Source organism: Macaca nemestrina, chromosome 2, assembly GCF_043159975.1.
Source record: "Macaca nemestrina isolate mMacNem1 chromosome 2, mMacNem.hap1, whole genome shotgun sequence".
NCBI lineage: Eukaryota > Metazoa > Chordata > Mammalia > Primates > Cercopithecidae > Macaca > Macaca nemestrina.
Window position 1 is genome coordinate 138,716,220 of NC_092126.1, and position 27,576 is coordinate 138,743,795.

At 37.7% G+C, this 27,576-nt stretch overlaps 1 long non-coding RNA gene across 1 annotated transcript in view; it reads left to right on the forward strand.

Moving 5' to 3' along the window:
• The window catches only part of LOC105479603 (uncharacterized), a 60,088-nt gene extending 33,744 nt beyond the window's left edge, over window positions 1-26,344 (forward strand). Inside the window, exons 2-3 of the long non-coding RNA XR_985990.2 lie at window positions 24,484-24,587; window positions 26,239-26,344. This is a non-coding gene — a long non-coding RNA (uncharacterized lncRNA). The remainder of the gene's footprint in view (window positions 1-24,483; window positions 24,588-26,238) is intronic.
• The last annotated feature ends 1,232 nt before the right edge of the window (window positions 26,345-27,576 follow it).

The window sequence follows — 27,576 nt, forward strand, 5'->3', positions numbered from 1 at the left end:
CCATTTTAATATCAAGTTAATTTTTGTATAGGATGTGATTTTTAGGTTGAGGTTCACTTTTTTATGCTTATGGATGTCCAATTGCTTCTGCACCATTTGTTGAAAACACTTTTCTTCCTCTATAGAGTTGCTTCTATTTGTTTGTAGAAAAAATCGATTTTCCATATTTGAGTGGGCCTATTTCTGGGTTTCCTGTCTGGTTCTATTGATCTGTGTGTGTCTTTCTTTGTGAAGAACACACTGCCTTGATTCTGCAGCCATATGACTTAATACTTGGAGCCGGGCATGGTGGCTCATGCCTGTAGTCCCAGCACTTTGGGATGCCAAGGCGGGTGGATCACCTGAGGTCAGGAGTTTGAGACCAGCCTGGCCAAACCCCATCTCTACTAAAAATACAAAAATTAGCCAGGTGTGGTGGTGCACACCCATAATCCCAGCTACTCGGGAGTCTGAGGCGGGAGAATCACTTGAGCCCAGAAGGTGGAGGTTACAGTGAGCTGAGATCATGCCACTGAACTCCAGCCTGGGCGACAGAGTGAGACCCAGTCTCAAAAAAAAAAAAAAAAAAAAAAAGAAGACTTAATACTTGTAGTATCATTCTTCCCACACGATTCTGCTTTGTCAAGATTATTTTAGTTATTCTTAAGCCAGGCCTTTACATATGAATTTTAGAATAAATTTTCTATGTCTACAAAGACCTTACTGGGATTTTAATAGGAACTGCGTTAAACCGATAGATAGATTAATTTAGGAAGAATTGATATCATTGTTATGCTGAGTCTCCCAACCCATAAAATAAGGTACATTTCTACATTTATTTAAATATTTTAAAAATTTCATATTTTACTTTTTAGAGTACAGATTGTATATGCATAAACACACACCCCCACACACACACCCCCACACACACACATATATATATACACATTTTTTTTTTTCTTCTTTGAGATGGAATCTCGCCCTGTTGCCCAGGCTGGAGTGCAGTGGTGCAATCTCTGCTCACTGCAAACTCCACCTCCTGGGCTCAAGCGATTCTCCTGCCTCACCCGCCCAAGTAGTTGGATTACAGGTGTGCACCACTACACCAGGTTAATTTTTGTATTTTTAGTAGAGAGGGGATTTCACCATGTTGGCCAGACTGGTCTCGAACTCCTGACCTCAAGTGATCGCCTTGGCCTCCCAAAGTGCTTGTAATCCCAAAGTAAGATTACAAGCCTAAGCCACCACACCTGGCTATATATATACACATATATATACACACACATACATATATATACACACATATATACACATATATATACACATATGTATACACACACACATATATATATTCTTAAGTGTATACCTACATGAATCTTTCTTTTCCTTTTTTAAAAATAAAAACAATTAGCACATTGAATCTTTATTTGAGTAATTGTAAGTGGTATTATATTTCTAGTTTTTGTTCTGCATGTTCATTCTTAGTACGCATAAATGAGATTGAGTTTTCTGTATTGAACTTGTATGCTGCCACCTGGCCAAATTCACTTATTACTTCTAGGGGACTTCTGTAGATTACTTGGAATTTACTACATAGACACGTTATCTGCAACTAGAGATAGTATTCTTCTTTTTCTTTACAACCTATATGCCTTTTACTTGTTTATCTTGCCTTATTGAGATGTCTAGATATTCCAGCACTGTGTTAAATAAGAGTGATGAGAGCAGACATTTTTACCTTGTGTTTAATCTTAGAGAGGAAGCATTCTATCTTTTGCCATTAAATACAACGTTAACTATAGTTATATATGCTGCTATTGAATAAATGTTTATGCCCCCCTCAAAAAAAATTCACATGTTGAAACACTAACCGTCAATATAATTGTATAAGGAGATGGGGCCTTTGGTAGATGATAAGGCTGTGAACACAGAGCTCTTATAAATGAGATTATCCTTATAAAAGAAACCTGGGAGTGCTCCCTTGCCTCTTTCTGTCATGTGAGGACACAGGGAGAGGACAGCTATCTATGAACTGGGAAGCAGGCCCTCTCCAAACACTGATGCCTTGATATTGGACTTACCAACTTCCAAACCTATAAGAAGTATATGTCTGTTGTTTATAAGTCACCAAGTCTGTTACAGAGTCCTGTTCAAAATAAGCAAAACGCTGTATGGAAACTGGATACAATTTTTTAGTCCTATTTTGCTAAGTATTTTTATCATGAATGCGTGTCAAACTTTGTCACATGATTTTTCTGTATCAACTGATATGATTTTATGGGTTTTCTTTTTAGAAAAATTGATGGATTATATTGACTAATTTTTATACATTGAACTGGCCTACTGGTGTTGACATTTTGGATTTTCCAGTGAAGTGCAGAAGTCTTACTTCCGTTTAGATGTCTTTAAACTCTACCTTAATTTTAATTGGCTTAAGTATTCCTCAATATACCTTGCACACTACATCAAAGCGTGTTATAATTTTTATTTCAATCATACAAAATGGTTTAAAAAACTTATGAGGTGAAGAATAGTTTATTATGTTTACCTTTTTCTGTAACCTGTTAGAAATTAGAAAAAATGTTTACCTTTATTTTAATTAGTTCTTCTTTCCTTTCTGAAAGTCCCAGTCTTCAATTATTTTTTTATTTGCTGTTTAGACAGCTTCCTTTACTCATTCTTTAAGAGTAGGTATGACAGCAACAATTTCTGAGTTCATCTGAGAATGTCTTTATTTCCTCTTAGGTTTTAAAGATTAGTTTCACTGGACATAAAATTTGCAGTTGACAGTTTTCTTATTTCTTTACTTTCTGCTTGAAAAATGCTTTGCTTCTTTCTGGCCTCTATGACTTCAGAGGTGAATCCTTTGAATTGGTATTCCTCTACTAATAATGCATTGCTTCTTTCTGACTGTTATTAAAGTTTTTTCTTTGTCTTTAGTTTTTACAAGTTTAACTATAAGGTCTTTTAGTGTGGATGTTTTAGGTTTACCTTATTTGGAGTTGACTCAGGCTCTTGGATCTTAAGTTTTTATATATATATATATATTTTTTGCCAAATTTAAGAAGGTTGCAGTCATTATTCTTTGAATATTTTCCCAGCTCTACACTTTTTCCTCTCCTTGAACTCATGTGTCATATTAGATATTTTGTTATTGCCCCACAAGTTCCCAAGGCTATCTTCATTTTTTAAAGTTTGATTTCTTTTCTCTTGTTCAGTTGAGTACATTCTATTGATCTGTCTTCAAGTTCTTTGAATGTGTCCTTTTTAATTTACTCTCCTTTTGACTCTATACATTGAAGATTTTATATTAGCAATTGCATTTTTCAGTTATCTAATTAACATTTGGTTATTTTTATTACTTCTCTTTTTTGCTGGGATTTTTAATTTTTTTATTTGTTTCAAGATAATTCATAAGCATCTAGTCATTTTCATCATGGCTGCATTAAAAATGCTACTTAGATCATTCTGATATCTGATTAATCTTGGTTTTGACGTCAATTGATTGTCTTTCTCATTCAATTTATAGTTACTGGGTCTTGATACAATGAGTGATTTTTTTATTGTATCCTGGATATTTGGTTTTTGTGTTAGGAGACCCCTAATCCTATCAAATCTCCTATTTATTAGGCAGTCACCCTGATTGTGTTTATCATTTGGTTCCAGCCTATTTTTTTCAGGCAGTGGTTCCAATAACACTTTAGTTTTTAGGGCACATGCAAATGCAATTTTGGTTTGCTTTGTTCTTCTGGCATTGCTGGGCTTCCCACTCAAATCACTGCTGGTGCTGCCTGAGAGGGTGAGAATTGCTTTTCTGAGCCACCTGGTATCTCTATGCCTCCTTCTTCAGTAGGAAGGCACGTAGAAGCCACTGAACCTAGATCTTCTTATATCACTGTGTTGAAGGCAGGTAGACACCAGGCTTCAGGTGATGCCTATTGGGATTACCCTGCCTAGCTTTGCTGTTGCTGTGGAGAACAGATCAAGTTTGCACAACCAGACACACTCTACAAATATGCACAATTACTGTGAGGTAATTGTGTCTTCGTACTATGAGACACTTCCCTCAGATGCATTCTCCAAATTGGGAAAAGTTAATTTCCCAGATCTTAAACTGGTTGGTTTAAGATTGGGGTCAGGTGAAGGGAACCCAGAAAGCTGACATGCCAACAGAAGGGTTAACATTTCTTTACCAGTCAGGCTTGTGGTCTCCCTCTCCCTGTGCAAATGATTAGAAGGCCTTGGGATTTTTGAGCTGTCCTTACCCACCCCCTTGTTGTATTTTGAAACATGTTTTCTAATAACCGGGTTTGTCTCTTCTTATCTTCAGGCCATCACACTACAAATGGTCATGCAACCAGAGCCTTGGACGATGGTCCCTTTCGCCAGGAACCCTTAGAAAGGCCTCTGAGGAAGGAAACTCTGACTTCCATTTTCCCAAAACAGAGCCCCCCTCAGTAGGAAGCAGTTGAGAACAGTCATCATCCTTTTACTTATCCTTGTTGTAATGGCAGTTCGATGCACTTCTTTAGAGGAGAGAATAATAGATGCAGGAAGAAGATAGGGAAACCTGCCCAGGGCCTAGTTTGGGCATGCCCATAATGAACTGGGGGCCTGCCTGCATGCTGGGAGAGTGGGATGGAGCCACCGGGAATCCTTGTGCAGCAGAGAGGAGCCTGACTCCTTCAGCTCCTGTGTGTAGTGGCCTGGTATTCAATCTGTGGGGTGTGACCCTGTTGGCTGGACTCCTTTTTATTTAAAACAAGAGCTCTCTCTTTACTTATTCATTATTAGAGAGCTCTCTTTTAATAAATTCTGCTCTCCTCACCTTTCAATGTGTCTGCATGCCTCACTTTTCCCGGTCATGTGACAAGAACCTGGATTTTTGCTGAACTAAGAAGGAAAAATTCCTGCATTATAAGCATACAATTGCAAGTATAACTATTTGTGGAGTAAGTTTTTAGCAATGAGATTGTTGTATTAAGTGGTTGTATCTACTCACGTTTTAAGCAACCAAAAGGCATCCAAGATGTTCACATAAAAAAAAAAAATTCTTTCTGGCAGTGGAAATATTAACCAAATAGCTATCAAAGATAGCTCTTTAAGAAGTACTTAGGATTGCTGAATATCTGGTTTAGAATCACTATCAAACTTATTTCTTAGAAAATAGGCTACTGATAATGGCAGGAAATTATAAGTTTATTAATCAGGTTCTATTTATGCTTCTGTTGTAAAAGTGTGGCTATTTATTGGCTTAAAAAATGAATTTGTATTTTGATTATAGGTCTCAATGTATAAAAATGTTTAAACGTGGTTATTTTGATATACACTATGAATGAATCCAATCCTACTGGAAACAGCACCTAAGACGGTGGCTGGCTAAGAGTAGATACTCATTACATTGAAGTTATTGAGTTGATTTATTCATGGCTCTAGAGTTCTGAAGACCATAACAAGCCAAATTTGGAGACCCAAAGGAGTTTGCTTACTTTGGCAAGCTTGGCTTTTTTCTCCCCAAGGAGCTTCCTGCTCTGTAATCTTGTAGCTAAAAACTGGATTTACCATCAGAACATGGTAGTGTAGTTATTAAGGAAAACTACACTACAGATTCACAGTAACCAAACATGTCAGACTGATGCATAGAATAAGACTGCAGATACAGCAGTTAACAGTGAAGGTTGTAACTGTTGAGATTGCTTAGTGGTGTCTCAGATATTCTCTACTGGTTCTCAGGTGACATTTCTTGCATCAAACTGAGATCTAAAACTCACACTGTGGTCATGGAATTCAAAACCTTAATACTGTAAGATTTCAATCATGTCATCTACTGAGTATCATCTACTGAGACTGAAGTTATTAATTCCTGAATGCATAGTTGCAATTTCCCCTCCTGGATAGTATTTAAGGATAGGGACAGTCAATCTGCTTTTTAAATTGCTTCTTACTGCATTTCTGCCAGCTCTACCTTCTGTTAGACACAGTTTTTTCTTAGATATGTTAATACATTCCATCAGGTTATAATCAAGTCCTGCTGACATTATATGGATTGACACATTCTCCTTTGATCTTCAATGGGTTGATTTTACTGCTTAATGTTTAACTCTAAAAATCAGTTTACTTCCTGCATTTCCAACTTCCTAGGAACACCTAATTTTACCCCAAAAGTATTGAAATCAATAATAACATTAAGGATGTCATAGTACTTAATAAATATGATGTCCTTTATATTGTTACTTATATGATTAGAATGATAACAAGCTCTAATTTAATGAGCTTGTTACTTGCTATGAGCATTAGAAAGTGCACATAAAGAATACATAACCTACTGAAAGTTGGATTGTCACATCAGACCATTGGTGTTCTCTAATTTAATATACACATACACACACAACTATAAATGCATGCAGCCATATTTATTTCCTTATCATGGATCTTTATGTATATTAAAAACCTTGGCCTGGCATAGTGACTCACACCTGTAATCCCAGCATTTGTGGATGCTGAGGCAGGGAGATTGCTTTAGCCCTGGAGTTTGGGACCAGCCTGGGCAACATAGTGAGACCTTGTCTCTACAAAAAATCCAGAAAAAAATAAGCTTGGCATGGTGGCACACGCCTGTAGTCCCGGTTACTCAGGAGGCTGAGGTGGGAGGATCACTTGAGACCAGGAGGTTGAGGCTGCAGTGACTGTGATCATGCCACTGCACAAGCTGCCAGCCTGGGTGACGAAGCAAGACCCTGTCAAAAAAAAGAAAAATTAAAAAAATTTAAAACCTAAGTTTATATTGATATTTTTCATTATAATTCAATGTAATGTTTTTTTTCTAACCTTTTATATATGTCACTCCCTTCTCCAACAGTAAAACACCAACTTTCCACTATCAACAATTCATTTTATTTGACTAGAATCACATAAAGTAGCTTCAGAATTGCTAATTCATGTTAGAGTGATAAAACATCTACAAATTAGAGTTCAATACTTTCTTAATTGTTTTAGTCTTTAATATAAGGGTATATAATCAAAGCACTGTGCTCAAAATTTACTCAAGTTAGCTCCCTCCCTCACCCCTTTAAGTGTGGTTGTATTACTTATTTGCAATAAAAATGGTTAAAATCTGGAAAAATGTGAACTTTAAAATAAACAGTGATAGTAGTGAAATATAGAAAATATAGAATGAAATATAACAAGTATTCATAAGTTTATAATGATATAAATGATGGATGAATGAGATAGAATTCTTCCTTACTATAAACAAATGAGTAGAATTAATAACGGAATTAGAATATCACCAGAGCAATAATTATTTTAGGCAGAAGCATGAACTATCATTAAAAATACTGAGTAAAAATTTGAAAATAAACAGTGCTTCCCCAGAAGATGCATATTAAACTCAAAATGGAGAAAAAGTAGCTTTATAGTGCAGAAACTTGGCAGATACCATCTTAATTGAGTGATCAAAGTCAAACTCACCATTAATGATGGTGTGTCTCCTGATATGATGCACTGAAAAGGCAACAGCACCTCTGAGGTTGATACAGTTTGGCTCCGTGTTCCCACCAAAATCTCACGTGGAATTGTAATAATGCCCATGTATCAAGGGTGAGACCAGGTGGATGTAATTTGGTCACGGGGGCAGTTTTCCTCATGCTATTCTCAAGATAATGAGTGAGTTCTCATGAGATCTGATGGTTTTATAAGCATCTGGCATTTCCCCTGCTGGCACTCTTTCTCTCTCCTGCCACTCTGTGAAGAGGTTCCTTCCACCATGTTTGTAGATTTCCTGAGGCCTCCTCCGCCATGCAAAACTGTGATTCAATTAAATCTCTTTTTTTTTTTTTTTAATAAATTACCCAGTCTCTGGTATATCTTCATAGCGGCATGAGAATGAACTAATATAGAGATATTGCTACCAAAAACGTAAATCAAATCATAAAGAATATCTGACAAACCCAAATTGGGGGACAGTCTACCAAAAGAATGTCTTACAATATTCAAAAATATCAAGGTAATGAAATACAAAGAAAGCTCAATAAACTGTTTCAGATTATAGAAAACTGAATTAAGCATTTTAGCTGAATGCTAAATCTTGATTTTTACTTTTCAATGTGATGACTCCCTCAACAATGAATTTGAGATGACAAGCACTATTTTAATTTCATTTTGTTCTCAGTTTTTATGTCTTTTTGTGGATGGAAGAAATTTCTAATATTTCAAAACTTAAGTCATTATTATTTAACAGATTTTATTAACTTTTAAAAATATATTTCTGACTCTTTCACTTCTCTGCACCATCCAAAACAAGACATGCTTTTACTTAGGACTAATGTTCTTTTATTAGGGTGGTTCTAGGGCTTAGTAACACTAAAACCTTTATGACTTTAAAATGAAAAATTGATTCAATTTCTTCTCAACTAAAAGCTTTCTTCCTTCTAGACACCACTTTTGCTTCTGAAAACTACTATTAATGTCTCAAGGTGCTTTTGAGAGACTCTAAACACAAATACATAGTTGATTGCTGAAGCAACTCCAAGGTGTTGATCATAAGCTGGAGATTTTTTTAGTGTAGTATCCTCTTTGTCAGAATTTTTATTTTCTTGAAATTTAGTGCAATAGCATAAAGCTATTTTTATAGCTGATACATAATGTATGATTGGCCATAAATCTGAACTCTGTCTGGCATTGGACGGGTACAGGCACCACAATATAATAAATTTATTACAATGACTGACTTTAATAGCCCCTCACAGTCTAAGTTCAAAGCATTAGAGCTTTTGGAATGTTCCAAACTTTCCAAGTTCCAGCTATTCCATCACCTGTACCTGTTTAAATGGAGATAAATGAATTGAAAAGTCAGTTATTCTATAAATGTTCAGTTTGCCCACTTCCACATGGGCCACTGGCAGTCAAAAGCCCACTGACACTGCCACATCATAAAACTCCTGAAGTCTTCCCTTACTGATAAAACAAGCTAAGATTCCTTAGCTCTCAGGGGATACTGAGTTAAAAGAAAATTGAGCTAAATGTCCTTTGCAGCTCTTAATGTAGTCAACAGTAGATGAATTTTCCTCTGCAGTGCTCGGCCTTAACTTTATCCTGATGTGTGTTGTGGGGCTGGAGCTTCCAGCTGATGGCAAGCTTAGGAAGAAAGCCTCAGCTGACAGAGCATTGCAACCTCTCTCAGGGTCACTAACTCAGAGTTAATCCAAGGCAAACCCAGAACCTTTACTGGAACACTGTTGAGGAAGGAGCTGTCTCTCCTTGACATGAAGATTTGATGAAGCCTGGAGCACCTGGAGGCCACCAGGAAAAGAGGTTCTAGTCCTACAGTAGAGAAGAACTGAGTCATACACTGTGGAGAGGGACATGGTCTTGAGGACATCATCAAATATCCTAGATCCAGCTATGCCTGAAGATTCTCTATTCCTAGAGTTTTCATTTATGGGAGAAAATAAATCCCTGCCCCCTTCTCGTTTCTACTGAAGCCAATTTGATGTGGATTTTAAGCGCCTTGCATCAAAAGTGTCACGAAGAAGAGACTTCCTCATTTTATTGAAATAAAGAATGTTAAACTTGAGAGGGCTGTGATAAGGCTGTTTAAAAGTACATCAGGAACAGCTAGGAATCAAAGGAAGAATCTGACTCAAAATATCAGGGAAGTGACTGGTCACATATTTTGACAAGACTCGTCAGATATTTTGGATGGCATCTTATGCTTCTAGTATAAAAAGGCCTGTGTTGAAGCCCTTGATGCAGCACTTAATGTGTAAGACCTTACCAAGTCATTTATTTTCTTAGGGCCTTTGTTCTAAAATGAAAATCATTACCCCTCTTATCTACTTTAGAGTGATATAAGAAACAAATCAGTGTGGATATGTAAAAGCTTTTAAAATTATAGAATGCCTAAAAATAGAAAAATTAATAAGAAAGCAAAATTTTCCACTTTCGTCAAGTAGTTTCTTTCCATGTTTGCATCTGTCTTTTTTCCTTCGGGTAATATGTTTAGGTTTACCATGTTTTTAACATTATTTCACTTCAAATTGGAAAAATCTGATGCATAAATCTAACAATGAGCAGTAGCTTATTATAAAGTACTAAAAAATATTTTCTTTTGAGCACTTTATTTGAGAAGATCCTTCTCACATCTGCACATTTGGGGAACATATGCTTAAAAATTAATAGGAGGAGTTTCTCTTCTTGGGAATATAATAAGATTCTCATGAGAAAAAAATTAAATTTGATTTTTAAAAATTTCAGAAATGTACTGCTCAGCTGTTTATTCTCATTGGTCTCTATAAACATAAAAAGAAAAATAAAAAGGTGAAGCTCTAACATGATCTAAATCGAATGCTAATAATAGGAGCTTAACCACAAAGTGACTAGAAGCTTTCACATGGAGAGAAACTCAAAATAGGAATTTTTGCTGAATCACATAGGTAATCAAAGTTTCGGAATTATCTGAGGCACGTGTCAAAAATAAAGATTCTGAAGGTAAGCTATGAATTTGAATCTATCACTGGAGTCCAAGTTTTTATTAAGCTGGTTGCTATAGTTGCCTCTATATGTCAACTTTGGGAACCACAGTGTTGTATTGCCTTACGGTAAAACAAAATACTGTCACAATATTATTACAGGGGCTCAAAATAAACAGCTATAATAATAATGATGAAATTAAGGCCCTAAGGAAGGATACAATACAATGTTCCTCCCACCACAACTCCATCTTCATCATCAGAAACTGCTTCTCTCTGCCTCTTTGGGTATTTATATGATTCTTTAGCAACAACAAAGGTAGTGCTTCACAACCTTAGTGAGCTCCGGGAATCCCTGGGAAACCGGTCCATAGTGCAGATTCCATGGCCCTACCATATGACTTATCAAATTATAATATCTGGCATTTGGACCTCAAAAGCTGATTTATCAGCAGACAATGAGGTTGCTTCTGATTTGACTATTTGGAAGGCCAGACTCTGAGGAACCTTGCACTAGGTAAGACTTTGACCTTTTAACATCCTGAAGATCATTTGGTGGTTAAGAAAGCAAAGATCAGGCATGAGCAATGATACAATTTATAGATCAATGACCTACAAAATATATACTTCTAGTCATGTCTCTCCTTGAATTTCAAACACATAAGCCAATTGACTACTTGACATCTCCAACTGGATGTCTAATAATCATCACACACTAAAATAGAACTCTCTTTTCCATCTGCTCGAGATTCTCTGTAACCCAAATCACTGTAAATGGCATTTGCATCCATGTAATTGCTGAAACCAGAGAACCAGGAGTTATTGTTTATTCCACCTTTTCATCAACCCTCATCTCTAAGAGCTTCCTGTCCTCTTTCCCCTTAGCAAGTCCTATTGCCTCTACATCCATGTGTCACTCATTGTCTGGCATATATGCATTTGTTCAATAAAATCTTCACTACCACATTCATCCAATCTACCACTCATTTACTTCTTAGTTAGTAAAAAAAACCTCTTAATTATTCTCCCTGCTTCCATTCCTGGTCCTCTAAAATCCATTGATCACTTAACCCTCATATCAATTAATCAGATCAAGGCTCACTTATTTAAAATTAGGGTGACAACATATCCTACTTTGCTTAGGATGGTACCACTTCATGCCTGTTATCTTGATGTAGTCATTAGGAAAAACACCTTTCTGAAGAATGTGCTGATTTGTATGGTAAATTTTATTGTCACTCTATTTAAAACTTTCCTGCAGTTTCACGTTGTACTTAAAATCCAATGTGACATGATTGTTGGCTGCATGTATGCCTTCTTTTAAAAAGTGTTTGTGCGTGTCCTTTGCCCACTTTTTTATGGGATTTTTTTTTTCTTGTAAATTTCTTTAAGTTCCTTGTAGTTGCTGGGTATTAGACTTTTGTCAGAAGCCTAGTTTGCAAAAAATTTTCCCCATACTGTGGATTGTCTGCTTACTCTCTTGATGATCATTAGAGAGATGTAAATCAAAACTACAGTGAGATACCGTGTCACACCAGTCAGAATAGCTATTACTAAAAATTCAAAAAGTAATCACTGCTGACAAGGTTGTGGAGAAAAAGAAATGCTTATCCACTGCTGGTAGGAGTGTAAATTAGTTTAGCCATTGTGAAAGACCTACAGACAAAAATACCATTCGACTCAGTAATTCCATTACTGGATATATCCCAAAGGAATATAAATCATTCTACTATAAAGACACATGCACATGTATGTTCATTGCAGCACTATTCACAATGGGAAAGACATGAAATCAACCTAAATGGTCATCAATGATAGACTGGATAAAGAAAATACTTATACACCACAGATTACTACGCAGCCATAAAATGGAATGAGATCATGTTCTTTCCAGGGACATGGATGGAACTGGAGGCCATTATCCTTAGCTAACTAATGCAGGAAGAGAAAACCAAATAGTGCATGTTCTCACTTATAAGTGGGAGGTAAGTGATGAGAACACATGAACACATAGAGGCGAACAACACACACTGGGTCCCATTGGAGGGTGGAGGGTGAGAAGAGGGAGAGGATCAGGAAAAATAACTAATGGGTCCTAGGTTTAATACCTGGATGATGAACTAATCTGTACAACAGACCCGCATGGCATAAGTTTACATATGTAACAACCCTGCACTTGTACCCCTGAAGTTAAAATGAAAGTTAAAAAAAATTCATTGCCAATCTTGACTCTGGACTTCAATGTGCTAAATCATACTCTGGCTCTGCTTACTCCTCTGTTTCCTCTCCTGCACTACACATCTCCCTTTTTAAACTGTAGTCACATCTGCTGCCTCTGTGACTTCACCTCAAAGCTTTTGCACAAGAACTTTTCTTTTCCTGGAACACACTTCTTCCAGAGCTCCCCAGGGCTAATCCCATCTTATGCAAGTCTCAGTGATTTTAATGTGTCCTCCACAGATAGTCTTCCCTCTAATCACCTAATTTAAAGGAAACGCCCAATTATTATCTCTGGCCTGTACTTATTGTTACCTATTTTATAATATGTCACCCCCATATGTTTTCTTTTATCATTTACTTGTTTGCTTGTCTCTTTCACTGCAATATAATCTCATAATAGCAGAGAATATCTCTCTTTTGTACATAATTTTACTACCAGCAACTAGAAAAGTATCTAGTGCTAAGGAGGCCTTTAATAAATGTTTTTTGAAGAAATAAATGATGAATCAATAAGTCCTGATGGCTAAATTCTGTCCCATGTCAGTTGAGTTTATAAGATCAGGAAAATTCTGCCTTTCCAGTTGAATTGCTATTCAAAATTTCCGAAGTATGATTTTTTTTAAGAAAAAGTCAATTTCAGATCTTTTCATTCTCTGTTTCTCTTGTTTTTATTTTGCAAAATATTTTAAAACATTATTCCAAATATGTTCTCGATTTGGGTAGATACTGAAAAGTTGCAAATCTGTCTTGAATTTGGTGCCAATTTAATCTCTATCATTCTTCCACTTGGATTCTGAGCCTTTGTGGTGAGATTAGGTGTTTCTCTAAAGGACTTTTTATTTGGGGCTTAAAAAGATGACATAGAGTCCGGAACTTTTATGAAGTATCCCTGAAGTCAGATAATGACTGTTATGGTGCCAGGGCATGAGGGCAGAAGCGACTTTTTAGTTTCTTTGAACTCTCCAAGAAGCTTCTCTGCTGCTCACCTCTTTCCTTCTTCATTCAACATGCTAAGTACCTTGATTACTCTTCTCTTCAGCTCAGCCCTCAGAGAGTAGCATTTCACCACACCACTTCTGTCCTGTCCTCTTCGTTCTTTGATGTAAACAATACAGAGGTTTAATGTAACATGCGTTTTTCACTGTCATTGTCAAGGACACTGGTAGAAGCAGGAAAACTCAGTGGCTCAGAACAGGGGCCCTGACTTTTGTAGTCACTCTCCCACTTAGGAGTTGTGTCATTTGGATTGTATCCTACTTTCAAAAAATGGGGATGATAAAAGTGTCTAATGCAAAAGATATTGTGAGGTTTATATGAGAGGACACACAGATAGCACCTAGCACAATCCTTGACACATTAAATACACAGTTGATAGTTGCTTTTATGATTGTTATATCTTTCTTATGATTATTGCTTCTGCACCGGTCTCTGATGTGCATGCTCCCATGAAGTTATTGCCAAACTATTGAGACAGAAGGATCAGAGCAAGCCAGATCCACAGGTTTTGACTCCGTAGGAGGGCCCAGGGCAGCAATTTGGTTGGCTGGATCACAGTGGACAGAAGGGCAGAGAGAGCAGACAGCTGCTGTGTGTGCACAGGTCTGATAGCAACCCACAGAAAAGCTTCATGAGTGAGGCCAAAGGTTCTTTGAGATGGGAGTTTATTGTATACCCTTGTTGAAGAAAAGACCTAATATGAACTGATGGGCTTTTTATTTTCTTGAAAGAAAAAAAATTAAAAATTTTATCTGCATATTAAAATGCATCAGATTTAAATATAGATAAATTTGGAATGCATTTGCTGCATACTATCGTTACCCCTCCCTTCCCCACCTGTCTTCCTGTAATCATCAAACTAGTCTTCCTTGAACACTGACTGCATTTTTACCTTCATTCAAGTGAGATCACCGAAAAGCTAGATTTGGCTCCTGTTTGACCATGTGATTTTCCTAAAACTCTCTTGTAATTTCTTTGAAATATATGCAATCAGCAGTCAAATAAATTCCTCCTGAAACCACATGGTAATTCAAGCATATGGTAAAGGAGCTTTTGAGTTTTTATCTGCCAAGCCTGACCTCAAACTTCTAGGAAACAGATTGCTATGTAACTTTAATTAAGTCTTCATCCTCACAAAGATACGTTATTAGATAGATGTGCAATGGATGGCATACCTTGCCATATTCACATTATGTTTTGAATCTAAATATAATTTTCCTTCAATGTAGCTTACCAAAAGGAAATTGGTGTTATTTCACTTTTTTAACTGTTGGGTTTGATAAGAACTGCTTGGCACATTGTATTTTAAAATATAAAAATATATAAAAGCTACTTACAGAATAAAACTGACAAAAATAAAATTTTCTGATATTGCTAACCTCTGTTTTTTCCCTCCCAGAGGAAAACATGATCCTGTTTATTGCAGCTATAACAATATTTGTGTCATTTCATCATCTCATTCCATTATCACAACTCAGCAGACTCAGCTGAATTTGGGGCCAATTTGTTGAAATCATGTTTTTTCTTTTGCCGTTTTGAACCCAATGTAGATTTAATGTCAAAAAGGCACAAAATTGACATTTATTAAACTATATAGTATTTTGGAATGAAATAGCATGTCGAACATAAAATTTTGCATAAAACTAATTTTAAAATGAGCAATTTGCAATGGCTAATTTTCATCCTATTGAAAGTAATGTTTGGAAACAGATGGAGACTTGTTTAATTAGGGCTATGTTTTACAATGACATTTCACTCAGGATTGTTTTGCCAAACTTTTTTAACAAAAGAAGATCTAAAAAGATACACACACACACACACACACACACACACACACACACACACACATATAAATGTGTACATGGTTTTATAGTTTGCCAAAGACCTTTGTTCACATTATCTAATTTTTATTTCTACTCTTATAACAATCCTAGGATATGGGTAAGGCAGTTAAAATACTGCCTTAGAATATACTACTGCCTATTCTATAGACTATATGGAAACATGAAACAGAGATATTGCTTAGATCAGTAACTAAATTATCTGACCTTTGTAAATATAGAATGACTACCCTAGGAAAAGGGATATCTACTTGGTAAGGTCTGAATCCTACTCAGTAATTAGCTGTGTGATAAAGGTAAAATGGCATTTGGCACCAGTGGGAACATCATGGCCGTTTTAACACCAATTGGCTTTCCACTTGGGAAAAAATAAAGTCAGATAACCTGTATTACAAAATACTTCAAAGTAAGTATCAGATGAAGGCAATATTTAAATACAAACAAACATATCAGTAAAAGATTTAGAAGAAAACAGAGAAGGATATTTGTATTATCTTGGGTTAAAGATGGTCTTCTTGCACACTTCAGGGAAAAGATTAGAAAGTTTCATTTAAAAATTGTAAGGTTTAATGTGACAAAAAAACATTTTAAAAGACCAGTTGCAGCCCCAGGAGACAGTATTTTTGTGATCACTCTTAACTTGGTGGTTGTTCCTTGAATCCAAGATACAATAGACATTCAAAAATGAGATATCAAGCCAAACTATGCATTTTTAAGAAAGTTATATGAAAAAAAACAGTAATATAATTTTCAAGTTCTTAACCAAAATCATAAAAGGATCTGAGCAGTTGGTATGGGGAAGGGGAGGAATGGAGAAGTGAGGCATCTATAGAGGATATCTGAAGGTAGCTGTTGCTGTGATGAAAAATTCCTCCCCATGCCCTTTGCTGAGAATATGCACAGTGGTCCCTTATCTTATTACTAGTGAGAAGGGCTTTCCCTGGATCAAGAGGAGAGCCTGCTAACTGTCCACTGCCTTTGCAGATGACAATTGTGCCTGACTTCCACCAGAGAAATGTCATGGTTGAGGGATGGGCTTGAGAGTTGCTGATCTGTAAGCCACAGAAGTTGCTGTTGAATTAGGATTTGTTTGCTCTCTTAGAATATTGTCAGGGCAATGTGTCAGGATTCATGAGTGATTAGAACCTGGGTCATATCCCGAACATATGCTGAATGATACTATTTCAAGACTTGTCCAGGAAGACTGAACAAACCACAGAGAGGTAAAGTGATAACCTGCAGGATTCCCAGATCCAAATAAGACATCCCAACAGAACTCATGCAAAGCCCCGTGTGAGAGTTCATTTTAAATATCTGCTAAAAGAAAACATGATTTCATCTTATTGCAGTATCCATCTGAAACAGGAGAAGTTCCCTTATCCTCCTCACAGGGCATGCGACAGAGGTGTGACTCACTTCTTTGGTGCCCCACTGCTCAAACCCCCAGTGGGAGCATGTAGACGGGCAGGTTGTGGGGAGAGTTTTTGGCCTCTGACCCCATGGCTGCCTCTAGGGTTGAGTGCTAACAGCTCCCGAAATCCCAGCGGGTGTGTGTTACAGTACGTTCTTTCAGCTTTGCCATCTGCAGGCAGCTTGTGTTAATCAGCTCAATTAGACCCTCTGTCTTAGCGGAAGGACAGAGGGCTTTCTGTATCCCGGATTCTTGACCCGGTGCACCAGTGATATCGGATCACAGGTGGGCTTGGAGAATGAGTGCAAGGTTTTATTGAGTGGTGAAAGTAGCTTTCAGTGAGACGGACGGGAGCCAGAAGGGGGATGGAGTGGGAAGGTGGTCTTTCCCTGAAGTCAAACTGCCCAGCGGCTGGCTGGACTCTCTTCCTACAGTCCCTGTCTGAATTCCCCTCAACGACATCTCCTTTGTTCCTTGATCGATGGCCTGCCGGTGTCTGCTGCTGTCTGTCCCTGTGCTCTTTCTTGACGTCTAGCTGTTTGTGTGTGTGCCCGCGACAGTCTCAGGTTTTTATGGGCACAGGATGGGAGGCCAAAACCAGAAATGCCTGTCCTCATTTAGGTCCATGGGCACAGGCCCGAGGGTGGAGCCCTTGCCAGGGATCCTGCCCTTCTCTGCTCAGCACTTCCCTGCCCTTCTTCTGAATCACATCAATTAAGAACTCACTTCACTGCCCCTTAGCTCTCATCCTTCTCTCTCCACTATTCACCCAACATCATCAGGGACCAGAACTAATGTCAGCAAAGCAGGGAAAGTAACAAAACTGATAGGAGTAGAAGACGGGATGAAAAAGTCAATCGCAACACCCTTTCTTCATTAAAGGCTTCCCTCTACCATACTCGAAAACAACTTTGGCATTTTAATGATCAAAGGAAAGAGTACACTTTCTAACTCTATACTATTTGTGCACTATTTGTACTTTCTAAATCTATACTATTTGTGTTACTTAAAAGTGACCATAAATATTATAAACTAAGTTAACCAAGGTTTTGCCTGGAGGCAAGGGAAGAATGAATCCCATTGTACAACATAAAAAGTCGAATTCCACTTATGTGAAAACAAGGGCATATAGGTATAAAAATGGATATCAAGTGGTATGAAATAATTTGCACTAAATTGATAATTGAGGAAAAAATGCAAAGAGAAATTTCCAGACCAAAAGCTTCACGGGCAAAGGGACCATATCTTCACATCCTTACCAGGATAAGCATCACAGAGGCAGTACTTTGTAGGTATGTAGGAGCTCAGCAGTTATTGTCGAATGAATGAATGAATGAATGAATGACTTCTGCTTTACACTGTGTATTTCTCTTCAGTTAAAAATTAAAGACACTGACTGGGCATGGCAGCTCATGCTTGTAATCCCAGCACTTTGGGAGGCTGAGGCCAGCGGATCACTTGAGGTCAAGAGTTCAAGACCAGCCTGGCCAACATGGTGAAACCCTGTCTCTACTAAAAATACAAAAATTAGCTGGACGTGGTGGCACCTGCCTGTAGTCCCAGCTACTCAGAAGGCAGAGGTATGATAATCAATGGAACCCGGGAGGTGGAGGCTGCAGTGAGCTGAGATTATACTACTGCACTCTAGCCTGGGCAACAGAGTGATACTCTGTCTCAAAAATCAATCAATCAATCAATCAATCAAATAAAATAAAAATAGAAGACACTGGGCCAGGCGTGGTGGCTTAAGCCTGTAATTCCAGCACTTTGGGAGGCCAAGGAGGTTGGATCACTTTAGGTAGGGAGTTCGAGACCAACCTGACCAATGTGGAGAAATCCCATCTCTACTAAAAATACAAAATTAGCTGGGTGTGGTGGTGCATGCCTATAATCCCAGCTACTCGGGAGGCTGAGGCAGGAGAATCGCCTGAACCCGGGAGGCGGAGGTTGTGGTGAGCCGAGATTGTGCCATTGCACTCCAGCCTGAGCAACAAGAGCGAAACTGTCTGAAAATAAATAAATAAATAAAACAAAGCACACAAAAAAATGAAGACACTGCATTTGTGTGCTATTCATAAAATTAAAGTCAACCAACAAATCTACCTACCTGACAAATAACTAAAAAAAAAAAAAAAAAAAAAAAAAAAAAAAAAAAAAAAAAACCTACCAAAACTCTAGAAACCAGCACTTTGAATTGAAGCAAGGCTTCTAAGGTATCAATAGACTAAATATTGAATATTAGAAATGATTTTACTCCAAATAGGTTAAATTTTTTATTCTTTTTGTTAAAAAGGAGTAACACAAATGTATGCTACATTTTCTCTCATTTAAAGATTGAAGAGAAGTTTGTTAATCCAAAGCCAATAGGAAGCTCACAAGTAATTCCACAGTGTATCATCCAGAAACATTTTCTGCATAGGGTAAAACTACTGCTCACAGACATAAACACAAAGCAACCACATTACACCGATTAAGATTGAGCCATAACTTCTATGAGCTTTAATACAACCGCTTTTTTAATGCTGCTTTTTGTCTCCTTGTTTACAAGACAAGGAGATTTCTAATTTTACTATTTGATGCTTACTTACACATTTAGGGAAAGGAGTTTTATAGAGACATGAAAGTAGACATGGAGATTACTTCATTTTTAACTGGTTTTGAAAATGTGTTCTAACAGAGCACATTTTTATTTAGAAATAACAAACAGGTTAGTATAAAAAAGAGAGAACATTATCTCTCAGTGTGTTCACCATGGTCTTGTTAACTAGAAAGAACTGCAAGAGAAGAAAGAACATTTAGGGACCCAGGAAAGTGTGCATATCTAGTATTTGCCTCATGTTGAAAGCGAAAGGCAGGTCTTCAGAATTCACTTTCATCCAGGTTTATAAAATTCAGGCAAAGAACATTTGACCTCTGCTGGATTATTTTGGGAAAAATATAGATTTTTTTTTAAACTATTAAAGGAGAATGGAAGAATAGAGTGACAAAGAGACAGAAGGAATGTAAAAAGAAAAGAAAAGAGGAAAAAAGGAAAGGAGGAAGAAAAGAAGAGGGAGAAGAAAAAAATAGAAAGGGAAGAAAATATATACTGAATGAAATAGATTACATTTGCATTGTTGCTGCAAATATTTAATTTAGTCTGGTACACACAGACCTCAAATTTTTCTATTTTATATTATTTTCTCAACTCAAATCTGAAAATGGTCCCTGGAATAGAAACCGTTTAACTTTAGGCCTTTCTCTGGCACTAAAGTGACACTAGACTAATAGACAATTACGACCACTTTACTGGATGACTGAGTTATCATCATCCTATGAAAGTTAATTTTGGTTTTGAAAATTTAACAAGCTTTCTGCAACCTTAATTAGTTATTCATTAATACTGTTTAAGGTGATGAATGCCTTCCAACAAGTAAAATATGAGTCTAAATTTGCATTCACCCTCTGAAGGGTTACACATTTCCTGAGAGTATCTACATATTCATAGGCAACATCGATGTGAATGTGACAGGCAAGTATTAGAAGGAATGGAAACTCACAGCGGGCCAATGACTGACAGTTTTCTTGGCATTACAGTTAATAAGGAAACTTCTATCCTGTCTTTGGAGTTCTTCATCTCAACATGACTAATTGTTTCATCCTCAAAGTCTCCTTTTCCAATACCCTGCTTCTCATTCTGAGCCCTGAAGGAATCACACATCCAAAGTGCTCCCTCTCTCATAAGTTCCCACGTGCTCTTAATATAGTGACCACTTGAGAATTTCAGGAAAGCGTCCGAGGTGGAAGAGGTGTAAATACTCTAAACAGCCTTATTGCGTCTTCCACTCTCCACCTCTCCTCCATAGCATGTTTCCTAACTACTTCCAAAAGGCTGGAACATTGGTGGATGGAACAGAGTTTAACCTTCGCATCAAGATCTGTTGATGCCATCCTAAAATATCCTTAAATCCGTCTCATTTTCTCTGCCATCCTACAGTCTAAGCCACTGTCTTCTGTCACCTGAATCACAGCCATACACATCAAACTGGTCTCTCTCTAATCATGCCCCCTTCAGACTATTTCAGGAGCTTTGGAGCAACACTTATGGGGGTTCGGATCTTGGATATTGTCTTTCATTAGCAGTTGATCATGGACAAGTTAGTCTACTTTTGTGATCCACAGCTTTGTCATCTTAAAATGGGGTGAGCCTATCTCATAGATGGATTTCAAGCAAGACATACTCACATAATTAGTATATAACTTGACCACAGAAGTTGCTCAAAATTAGTTATTTATGTATTGTCTTTTAGGTAGATGTTATTCAAAAAATGTACAAACTGGATATGTAAAAATGTTGTAATTAACTCAAATTCAAAATAGAACCATTTTAGTCTCTTATGAATGGTACAAACTAATAATTATGGAGATTGGGAGGATAGATAGAGATATCTTTTTCTGGAATTGAGAAGATCTCCCAAAGAAAGCAAACACTGGTGCATTTGTGCTTTTTTTAATTTATATTTTTGCTAAGTTTAGAAAAGAGTTAAAGAGTAACAGTGCTCCCTAATGGATAAAACAAAATTATTTATCTATTAGGATAAATAATTCTTTACCCACAAAACTGGAGAACCATTTATCCCTTGAGACTTTATTCTATACATTAAAAATGATTTGTGTTGGGGGAGTGTCTCTACACACACATTTTAGTTTGGATGAAAAGCAGCAAGGTTAATTTCTTCATTAAAAACTTCTGTTTGGAGGTAGGAATTCTACGCAGTCTCTGTTATTGTGGAATGCTCCATTGGTTTGTTTGCCTATATTCCCGTGAGTTTACGGTGCTAGGAGAAATTTCCACCTGCTCTCAGATCTGCCTTTCTTTAGTTGGAATTCAAAGCACTAATAAACCCTTTCTTTGCCTTTATTTTTCTCAGTTCAGCACTTGATATCTTCCTTGGTAACATTATTCCCTTTCTTTTAGGATGCCTCTACTTTCAGTCCAAGTACTTTGATAGGATAGTTCATTACTCTCTCTTCCTTATATAGACATAGTGATTGGCTCCGAAATGGATGCAGAACCAAATAGACCATCACAATACTTTTCAGAGACTTCAGAGATGGCTACATGGGCAGAGATGCTTTCTTTCTAGTGTTTAAACTGGGATAATTTCAACTGGGGAAAAATAGTTTCTATGACTGCACCTATATGGCTTGACAGTTTCACAATGCAAAAGAATAACGTAGAAAGAAGGTGAAGCCAGGCGTGATGACTCATACCAGTAATTTCAGAAATTTGGAAGGCCAAGAGAGGAGGATCACTGGAGTCTAGGAGTTTGAGACCAGCCTGGCAAACATAGCAAAACCTTGTGTCTTAAAAAAAAAAAAAGTGACTTGGGTTTGGTGGCTCACATCTGTAGTCCCATAGTCCCAGTTATTTGGGAGGCTCACACAAGAGGAATGCTTAAGCCCAAGAGTTTGAAGCTGCAGTGAGCTGTGATCTTGCCACTGCCCTCCAGTTTGGGCAACAGCGTGAGGCCTTGTCTCTAAAAACAAATAAACAAACAAATGAAGAAGGTGCATGCAATGATGAAGAAATAAAAAGAAAAGAGAGACATAATTAAAACTTTAAAAATTCTTTTTTTTTTTTTTAAATTTCTAACCCCTGAATTTTTAGTTATAAGTAAGGTAAGGTATTCCTTTCATTTAAGCTAGTCTGACTTGAATTTTTAACACTGACATACCTGAGTTCTCACTAATGAACATTTCTTTTTATCAATATTATTTTAAAAAAATTTTTTTACAGGCTGGGCACGGTGGGCTCATGCTTGTAATCCCAGCATTTTTTGGAGGCCTAAGTGGGAGGATCACTTGAGCCCAGGAATTCAAGACCAGCCTAGGCAACATAGTGAAACTCTGTCTCCACAAAAAATAAAATTAAAAAAAAATTAGCCAGGTATGGTGGTGCCCACCTGTAGTGCCAGCTACGTGGGAGGTTGAAGTGGGAGGATCACTTGAGACCAGGAGGTAGAGGTTGCTGTGAACTGAGATCACACCACTGCATTCCAGGCATTGTATTAACAAAAGGCAAAATATTCTTCTTAAATTTGAGTTTGTGTGTAGCTTATTGTAGCTTAAATCATATAGATGAAGACTGATTTACCCTTTTACTCTGCATGCAGCTTCTCCTGCTGGAGTATCCTTCTTGTTAGAAGAGAGCAGATTGGGACTTAATGAGAATATTGCCTCAGAAAAATTGTATTTAGTGAAAGTAACATCACTCTGTATCTAATGAACAAAGCAGGGAGAACCATTTACCTGGCTTTTCAAGACATTGTAAGTGAAGAAATATTAGGAGTAGGCAAAGAAATCATGACTCCATGTGAATGTTAGCTAGGAGGCAAAGGAAAATTAATGTCATAGATGACATTCCTCTGAAGGTACAGGGATAGATGAACATGCTGAGAGTACTGGACAAGCCTTTGTGATTGATGTGGAGCAGAGACACCATCAAATCTCAAATCACAAAAGCCTGATGTACAAAGACACCTGGGCATTCTAGTGACCCAGGGCTCCCTGCCACAAGAAGTGCTGTTGGATCTCTTAGAATCAATAATTGGCATGGAGAACACTAGCATCCTATCTCCTGCAGTTTCAGTCTGTTCTTTGAGCATGTTATGATGGATAGAGCTCGTCTGGATGAATCCATTAGACGAAAATGAAGTGCTTAACCATCTTTTTTTTTTTTTTTTTTGAGCAGAGTCTTGCTCTGTCGCCCAGGCTGGAGTGCAATGGTGAGATATAGGCTTACGGCAGCCTCTGCCTCCTGGGTTCAAGCGACTCTCCTGTCTCAACCTCTCGAGTAGCTGGGAATACAGGTGCCCACCACCACACTTGGCTAATTTTTATATTTTTAGTAGGAACGGGGTTTTTCCATGTTGGCCATGCTGGTCTCAAACTCCTGATCTCAGGTGATCTGCTTGCTTCGGCCTTCCAAAGTGCTGGGATTACAGGCATGAGCCATCACACCCAACCTCCAAGAGAAATTCTTATGCATGAGGCCTTGATTTCATCTACTTCATCTTCTACGCCAAAGTGACATATGCAAAATAAAAATGTCACCATAATACCTCTTAGCTTAAAGTCATCATTAGCTCCCATCTTTTATAGGGTCAGCTCTGGGTGCTTAGCATGACACAAGATGCGTTTCTTCTCCTAGTCCTTAAATTCCTCTAGAGACCTTCCTTTTACGTTAGTCCCCCTTGACCAAGAATACACAATGACTCATAATGCGCTGTATTACACCTTTGACATCGGTTATCCTGTGCCCTGCCTCAGATGTCCTGTATACCATTATTCCCCGGCCAACACCTGCTCATCCTGCAGAACTCCATCTGACATCTTATTTTCTTGAAAAAAAGTAAAAAATAATAAAAAGCCTACTCCAGACCTTCACGTTCTCATCAAGTTCTCTTTCTCCCTATCTCTATAGCACCCCTGTGCACTTATGGAAATCATGTGGCCCTGTGTTTGTTGCATATTCATTATACTTGACCCATTTCAAGGTAAAGACTTTGTCTTATTTACCTTCCAGGCCCAGAGAAGCATGCAATATGTATTTGTACAATGAATGAAAAACAGTTACTCATAGCCTGCTCGATGCTATTCTCCTCCTGCTTGGACTTCCTCATGTGCCAGGTAAGTTATTAGGATGTTAATCAAAATTTTATTTTTCCCATATTATGTCTTCCTTTTTCCACGCAAACAGCTAGACCTTTGTACTCACTTGTCATTTCCTAGGACTACTGTAACAAATTACCACAAAGTACATGGCTTAAAACCTAAAACAACACAACTTGATTTTCTCACAGTTCCAGAGGCTAGAACTCTGGAATTAAGGTGTTGGCAGAGCCATGATTCTGCTGAAGGCTCTAGGGAAGAATCTGCCCTGACTCTCCACGGCTTCCAGAGATTGCCAACAATCTCTGACGTTCCTTGGCTTATAGTTTCATCATTCTGATTTCTTTCTCTTGAAATGTTCCTTTCACATGAACATTTCCCCTTTGTGTCTAGGCTGTGCCTCTAAATCTCACCCTCTCCTTATAAGGACACCAGTTATTGGATTTAGGGCTCACCCTAATCCAGTATGACCTCATTGCAGCTGGATTACTTCTGCAAATAGCTTATTTCCAAATAAAGTCCTCTTTACAGGCACCAAAGGTTAGGACTTCAACATACCTTTTTGAGGGACACAATTCAACCCATAACATGTATCTTTGGTGAGGACTGTATTATAGGGTCAGAGGCAGGTGTTGCCTTTAGACAGCTTATCTTCCTGGATTCCTGCAGAAGTTAGTGTGGTGACTATGCTTCTTGTTGAAACTATGAGGGGGGATTAGTAAACAGAAAAGAGGGACTAAGGCAGGGAAGGAGCCGGGGCAGGGAGAGACACAGAGAGAGAGAGAGAGAGAGAGCCCTGCAGGAGCCAAAAACCATACTTTAGCAATTTTCAGGGAAATGAGAAGATCTGCGGGAAAAAAAAAATGAACTCAGAAAACTCCCACTACCAGCCTCCTGCCTTTCATAGGGCAAATGATCTCAAACAAGTAAGATATTGACCAACCACCACCATGATTGTCCAAAGACAAGTGGGCTTAGATTGGCACTTGCAGGGGCTTTGCTTTGGAAGTCCTGGCTAAAGAGATTGTTGATCCTAGTATCCATGTCTAAATACCTTTAACTTTTTTTCACAAATTGAAAGCCTTTCCAATGCTGATGGATTTGGCTCATTGCCTATCAGAGCAAACACTGTAAATAAATATTGCTAAAAATGCCCGGAACCTTCTTATTAAATGTTGATGCCTCAATATTGATTTTGCAGGAGACCAGAATTTAATACAGATACCAGCAATTTTAAGCAGTTCATTCTGGGTAGCTGATGCGCTCTACTCTAGCTATTAGGCACTGGCTGGAGTCTGGGACCTGTCCTTATTTATCCTCAGTCAGAGCAGACCGAATACACTGATCTCCTCCCGGAATCTGGAGAGGTCAACCTTTTCTTCAAAGCAGTGGTGGATTGGGGTTGGGGTAGGGGACAAAATAGATACAGCACAAAACACGAAAAGCATTGATTTATCTCCCTCTGCTAATGCATGTGAAGTGTTGACCCTGGGGTTGAAAGTCGGCAGAGGGCATTCTGACACAGCCTTCTTAGAACTTTCTTGGTGTCCTGCTATGACATAAAGTTCTTGAGCCTTACCTATTGCAAGGCTTTCTTTCAGTATGCTTTGGATTTTCTGTTTTTTCCTTTAAGACTTATGTAATGAATTTCTTTCTCCTTCTCACTTAGATTGTATATTTGCTGCCTTAACCTCTTGTGAAGGGAGGTAAAACTTTGAAAGTGAAAATACTGGGCGGAGTGAACAAATGGCAAAAAGGTGAGGAGTTTTGCAGTAAACAGGTGGACAGTTTAACACAAGATGGTGGATATGAAAAGTGACAGAAGGTTCCAAGATGATGAAACATCAAACCAAATGTTTTCTTTAAAAAGAAGTTTTTCATGCCAAAAGATACTGTAATGATAAAAATGACAGAGGTATAGAGCTGTAATCTCATGTTTTCCAAGGTGTACTCCTTTGCAAAATAGTTCTAAAATATTCTCAAACAATAACAAAATTCAGTGGTCTGAGATCTTTGTGAAACCTGCAGTCCACCTCTCTGACTTAGACGGCCACAATTCCCAACAGCATGTGAGAAGTTCTAAGAAACTCTGCAGAAAGGACACACGTTTAATTGAGTGGGTCTAAATTTGTTTGATCATATACTTCTTTTCTGGATAACACCTACAACTTCTTTTCTGGGTAACACCTTTTCTGGGTAGCACCCCTACAACTGATGCTCCAAGGAACATACTTTGGGATATGGTTGTGTGGTATACATAAATTTATAGAAACAAGGCAAAACAAAACAAAAATGGCAGCTATTATTAGAAACAGGCAAAGGGGTCAGAATTACCAGGCCCTTCAATGGTCTTTTATTATGCACTTCACTTGGGAAATATAAATTATGAGGTCCTGGAACTTCCTAAGAAATTTCTTCGCGACCCTAATCTGTTCCCTAGTGTGTGACTTGGATGAACAAGATTTGATAAAGCAGGTAGAATGATAATGTTTTATTTGTAGGCGTAAAGGAAAAAAAAAGATAGTTGTACAACAATGTGAATATACTGAACTGAACTGTACCATCAAAAATTTTATATTATGTATATTTTACCACAATGTTTTAAAATGAGAAAAACAAAATACATGAAGAAAAGTGGTCTTGTTAGCAGCCTCCCCAAAGTATTCTCACGATGGCACAGCCTCCCCATATAAGAAAAGAGGCAGCCTTCCAAACTGCAATAATTAATGTCCTGAGTTATCAAAACAGGAAACCTAGTGCTTTTGCTTTAATGAATGCCATAGAGCATACATGATTTTGTAAATTATCTTTGTCCTCACTGGTTTTATGCAATGCAGCCTAACTCTTTACCTTGTTTTTATTTCCTTGAAATAATTATTTTATTTTTAATTAAAAGAACAATAACTTATCTTTGGCTTGTCAGCACTTTAACAAAGAGATTGCCTTTCATAGGGGAGCCATTTTCCATTTTGTCATAGCTACAGTTGCGCCAAATTAAAATATACAT